The sequence below is a fragment of the Manacus vitellinus genome, unplaced genomic scaffold (genome assembly GCF_001715985.3).
Source record: "Manacus vitellinus isolate BGI_N305 unplaced genomic scaffold, ASM171598v3 scaffold_18_pilon, whole genome shotgun sequence".
NCBI classification, from domain to species: domain Eukaryota; kingdom Metazoa; phylum Chordata; class Aves; order Passeriformes; family Pipridae; genus Manacus; species Manacus vitellinus.
In genome coordinates, this window is record NW_021939324.1 from 13,064,232 (window position 1) to 13,070,988 (window position 6,757).

Genomic DNA, 6,757 nt, shown 5'->3' on the forward strand with positions numbered 1-6,757 from the left:
CGGGAGCGGCGCCGGGAAGGGCCGTGTCCCGCCGCATGGAATGGCCTCTCCCGCCGCCGCCCGGCCTGGGGCCCGCGGGGGCACCGCCATGGGCCTGCCCTAATTTGTCTTTAGAAGGGGCACTGGCAAATTCAATCCTGAATGATAAAAGTTTTCTCGTAAGCAGCTCATCTTCCTAATGTAATGGTTGCACACCCGCTAAGGCAATGGCTCACGCCATCGGGCGCCGCGCCTTGCACCGTCGTGGCCATGCCACCCCTGCTTCATCACACTTCGTACTGCCTGACTTGGAGTCACCAAGGTCTGAGGGAACGAACACACCCAAGGGAAAAACTGACGGCCTCCACCCACGCTGGGGTGTTTGGATGTGCCACAGTGAACTTGGATGCAAACAACAACGATTAATGCCGCGTGTATAGGCACACTGTTTCACGTAAACTTTGGAACGCTGCCGCGTGTTTTCCAAGTATTTCAACACTACTAATGCAACACAATGGTACTGAAAACGCATGTTGATAGAGTTACGTACACATATGTTTGAAAGGCAGACGGTGTGTGCACCGGGATCACACAGCTTCGGTAGTGGTGTGGTTTGGATCACAACAGTGCATTGATAGAAGTGGGTTTCTGTTTAATTTCCTGGATTGTTTGAAATGGGTATTTGATAACCTACTGTGTGTGCAATATGCCATCTTAACAGTCCTGGAACCCGGAGTTCTGCTCAGCCACCACACAACACTCAAAGCTGACAGCAGGGTGGATTTGTACGTGCTGCTTACCTTATGCTCCTTAATTGTGCTCTGCAGAGACCACATCTAAGGACAGAGGTAGTTTTGTTTTCACGCTCATTTAATCCCTGGCTTCTCTACTGAGACTGCCACCAAATGAGCTGGAATAGGGTTTTATTATGTTAATCTGTTTACTGAGAAATTGACAAAATGCCAAAAAAATGCCATTTTAGTTGAGCCATTGAACAGCAAAGAAAATCGTATGTCATGTAAGTATTAACCTACCCCTGATTTTGGCATACAACTAGGTGTGGGAAGTCCTTTACACCCCCACCAGTCCCTGAAAGTAACTCCAATTGGTATTTCCTGTTCAGGATCATTGGTTGCTTCATCCAGTTTCTTCCAGGGCGTTACATGAAGAAGGTTTAATCTTTAGCAACAAAACATACAGTTGATCATATTTTTATAAAAGTCCACTATGTTTAACAATACTGTTATTTATTTGAAACTTCTCACCTGTGTTTGAGAATTTTATGTTCAAGTATCCCATTTGGATCCAGATGCAGAAAATAAGGATATATTTCTACTAGGGTCATAACAGTCACTATTCCTTTACTTTTCTACAAATCCTCTCTCCATCATCACAGAGCATACTGCCCTGCTTTGGAGACTACATCTATGCCTAGATTTAAGTAATTAAACTAAATTAAATACAGCCATCAGAGTCTGTAAAAAATAGAAGTATATGTGTGTATATATATCTTTTTCCCAAAACATTAAATCACTTCCATTTCTTCTTGTTCAGATAAGCTAGCTATTTTCTTCAAATTAATCAGCTTTGGACTAAGGCCAAGCAAGAGAACTTCACCCCAACTCACAACAGATTTCGAATATCTCACTACAATGCACTGCACTGGTGCTATAATAAAATTACTGATTTTTTCAATCTCTTGCAAACGATTGATCATTCCTGTCCAATACCCAATAGTGTATCCTTATAATTAATGTGAATAGCTCTCTGTAACTGATGTCCTCCATCATGAACTCTCCAAGGCTCTTTTATGCATGAATTATCCTAACATTTTTAATGTGAAAATGTTCTTTGGCAATGTTTACTGCAAATTGCCCAATGCATTTATTAATGCAGCAGAGTAAGAGATGGGTGTGGGAAATTTATAGTAGCTGTTGCTCAGATGGTGAATCTCCTATAGTTGTTAGTTTCAAAGTAAAATACTGTTTCACTTAACAATTTTAGCCATCAAAAATAAAAGCCTAGCCAAAGTCTGATGAAACTCTAGCTAGCTAGAGCACAGCTCCTGAAGACATTTTATACAGACATGATATATCTATACAAATTAAGAAAATGCCAAAAGTTATCCCAGGGATCTAAAACTGCTATAAATATCAAGACAGTATTTAGATTACAGCTTCAGCAGAGTCCCCAGCAACATTAATTCCCAGAGTTAGTATCCCAGTTACCAAATAATTACAGATTAAGTGCACAAAGTACAAAATAGAGAGTTACATAATGAGTCTTTCAAGTGAGACTATGCAACTGATCCCATTGAATGTTTAAACAAATCCTTTATGCACAATTTCATGCTGGACATCAAGCTCAAACTCCTCTCATTTTAATTTCTATTTCTGTATTTGAACAGGAACACTAGTAAATACTGCAAGAACATGCAGCTAAACCAAAAGAACATTTGGTGAAACAGCCACCTCTGTGTTTGTCCTTTCAAGAGTTCATGGTCTGAACAATGCATACATAGCTTTTTGGAGTAACAGGGTTTAATTGTTGCTTTTCCCTGTTCTTACTTACCACTGTTGTTCATTACGATCATGTGTTTCTACTTTTCCAGGAAACAGATAGAAAGGCCTCTGGGGTAAGCACTTCTGCTTATTAAGTGCCCAGGTAGTGAGTTCAACGGTGAATTTCAAATTGATTTGAATTGGGACTTCTGGACATCATTGCAATATAAACACTAAATAATAATTAGTGAAAGTAATAACCACCTGAAAGACATAAAGAGGAAATAAGTAACCTTTTTTTTAACAAGTATATATTGAAGTTTATTTTAAATACTCCATGATTTAAATTTGCCCATGGTCCATTCAAAATGCCTTACTGTAATATTTTCTGAATATATACTATTTACAATTGGATCACACCACATTTATGCTGGTGAAACCAACACAAAACTGGTATAATAAGTCTTAGACGTGTGTTGCTGTAATTCCTAAATGCATAATGCATATCTACTATATCTAAAGAGAAGCTAAGTAAATAATCTCTGTTCAGTTTACCATCAATGAAATCCCAAATTTGCACTGGTTACATACACCATACAAATAAGTTTTCTCTGTATTTGGTTGCATTGTTTCTCAAACAGTAAAATCAAACAAAGCGATAAACATAAATGTATTGTGTAACTAAGTTTTGGAATATTATGCAAATACCAATAGAAAACCTTTGTAACACCACAACCTATTTTGTATATGTTGTATTCTAGAAATGGTTAGGAATGTTTTAGAGTTATTTTTAAACATTTTATTGTGACTTTTTGTTTGTATTTCTCTTCCTTGGTTACCATGGGAGAGGTGACGAATTCTGAGGAATGCCTGGCACACTGTTTCACATGGAGGAGAAAAGACAAGAAGGTGTTGTTAAGATACCTTTACTCTTGCCTGATTTGGACTGCTTTGCTCCTGGATAGTCTTCTTAACACTGACTTTAAGCTATGCTGCAGCCTCTCAGCCTAAGAGTCTGTTTTGACAGCTGATGCCAGCATATAAATCTTGTGCTGGTGAAAACAAACAGAAAGGAATCAAAATGCGGCCATGCCATGTGAGGATACTGACATCTGTGTATCATAACCACAAATCCTTGCTCACAAGGTTAAGACAAAGAGTTAAACATGAAGTTGGCAGAAAGAGCCAACTGTGAAGTTGCCTAAAATAAGACATATGCTCGGTGTTTTGCCTATGCACCAATGATGGTTTTGGACTGCCTTTGGTAAATTCTTGGATCCTAAAAGGGTAACGATTAATGCTGTTGAGATTTTTCTAACTATAGGACGAATTGCATTTACTTTACATTTCATGGCTTATCTCTATTCTGATGATTAATTTTTCTTAGAAAGGGCTAATGCTGACAATACAAATCTCTTAGTTTTTGGCGATGTTGTACGTGCGCACACAACAAATTCTTTACTTTTTCCTTTTCATTTTCTGTGAATAATGTCAGTCATGTAAAAATAATAACAATATGAGAATTCTTGGCTTCAGTGTTGACTCAATTATATTTCAAGCTGAATTTCTTATGGATTACCAAGTTTGGAACCACAAGTTAAATGCTTTTGAAACAAGGAGATGCAGACAATCCAGTGAGATGACTTATCCTGTCTCTAGACCTGTTAAACAGACAGATTGTACCTTAAGTAAAGAATTTTTGATTTGTAGAAGAGCTATCTTGGAGAGTTGTTTTAGGAGAGTTCAAAAAACAATCCTTTTGATTCTTCTGTATCTGCAAAATATGGTTCACAGAAGAAGATTATTTTAATTTGGGGAAAACTTTTCCTTTGATAACACTGTTTTAAGAGTGCTTTTAAAAATCCAAAATAGATATTTTTTCAGTTATACGTGGCCTAATTTCTAAGCCATGGTAGATGCAAACAATAAAATTAAAGTAATATTTTTAATGTTTTAATTCACAGGTTTCATCTACTGGTTTCCTCCAGTAGGAGGAATATTGTTATACAAGCTTTACATGGCAAGTATGAGTATTATGCTACATCAGTAAGGAAAGAGTGACTTTCCAGGACACAAAGGTGAAAAAGTTGTCTATAAACTCATTTCCATGCCTGCAAACAAGCAAAAACTCTCAACAAAAGCCTTGGCTTTGCTAAGTACTTTGAGGAGTGCACTTCAGTCTAGAGGTGTAATTACTCTTTATTATGATTTCTAGAAATAAAATATTTTAAATATTTTACTTTATTAAACTAAGGGGAAAATGCATAGATTCTGATTAACCATGCTATTAGCAACATAGTAGAGTTTCCATCTGAGCATCATGACAGCATCAACTCAACACATTTCCATGAACATATTTCTAAGTTCTGTGATTAGACGTTATACATTCAGATTAAAAAGACATAAAACCTAGGTGAGAAAGACCCCACTGAATTTTGATAGAAAAGATTTCTCAGAAAAAAACCCAGAACCTTGCTCTTTACTGTTGGTAAAATAAATCCACTTAAATCTTAATGCAGGTGACACAGAAAATTATCAATTAATGCAAAAACATGTAGTGTCAAATACACTTGCTGTTATGAGGCCTTCAGGGCACTGCTCTCCAGCCTTCATATAGTGGTCATATAAATTAGACAAGGTTTGTAGGAGAGGTGATACCTTTAATTAGATCAACTGATAGAACTAGCGAAAACAAAGTTTAAGGCTTGACTGACATCCATTAATGAGATCCGACAAGTAGCAAAATCCAAACTAAATACAAGTGGAATGTGATTGTTTTCAGTATAGTAAAATTATTTTAATCAATTAAACCACTGGTAAGAAAACTGCTAACATAAATGTACAGGGATGAATCAGCAAGAAAACTGTAAGCTTTAAAAATAATGTTGCTATTGTCTCCAGAATTTGTTTATCTACTCTAAAGAATTTAGTTCCCCAAATTATTTTTTAAACATGATTTGTAGGTTCCCTGTTAGCCTCTGGACTGTGCAAGACATGGACTACCTTCTTTATGAAAAATATATTCTCCTACCTTTTGCTGTGTTTTGTCCGTGATCTGTTATCTGTGTCAGTTCATGGTAATGAATAATGGTTGATTAGTTTTATGCACATAATTCTCAGGAGGATATGTGATATGTCCAGTGTAATATAATCACATCTTAAAAAATGTATGAAGAAACACATGGAAATTAATAATTCTTTTGGGCACTGATATCAATTATGTTAAATACATAGCTATTCGTGAATTTTGCTTTTTCTGTGCCAGCAAGGTTTGGTTCTAATGAGTGTTTGTTAGTACAGAGGAAGCCTGCTTTGGATTGTGAGTTTAATACTGGAACTGTTTTTGAAAAGAGACGTGGGAAAGGGCTTCAGGAAGAACTGTTCAAGGAAGTGTTTTAGCAGATGCTGTAGTTATCTAACAATTCTTTTGTATATATACAGCATTGAGCAGTACATGATAGACAGAAAGATATTGCCAGTGAGGGTTTCCATTTTGCATTATTAGATTAATAGATGATATTTGGGTGGTTAATTTGAACACAAAGCCTGCTCCTTGCAAGGCTTTTTGAAGACTTTTTTTCTAATATGTTTCGCACGGTGGCTAATATTCTGAAGAGTTTGTTGATTTGTGAATTCCTCTACCAGGTAATTTGTATTGTCACTTTTTGTCAGCCATGTTATCTAGAAAGGTGTTTTTTATCTTCTAGTACCAAAAGGGCAGTAAATGCTTAACTGGACAGTGGAAATTTGTGGAGAAGCTCAGGTAAGATGTGTATCTTTTAAATACAGAGTAGGTTTTGTGGCACAGTTCTCTGAAACACCTTCCCATGAGTAGTTCATGAAGATGCTGCCATTACTGGTATGAGGAACACATTTTAAAATATGTATGAATTATATAAATTCCTATGGCATAAATTTGATTACTCTTCAAGACAGACAAATGTCAATAAAAATATATGGACACAAAAGCTATGTGAATCAAACACAAGTCTGGGAAAAATGAGTGATGTCCCAGAAAGACACATAATTTAACAGGCATGCTGGTGTCACAGGGTTTTAAAATATAAAGATCTGCTCTTTCAAATGCAGAGATATGTCACAGTTTGTAAAGAAACACACGACAACCTACAGGGTTTGAGGAAGGATGTAGGTCTGAGTTTATTCAAAATGGCTCCCCCTATTTATAGGGGGGAGAAGGAAAGTTCTGGAATAGGGGGTGGAGACTTTCCAAATAAGGGAAGAGAAAGCGGATACAAGCCTTAAAAGGGAGAGCATGG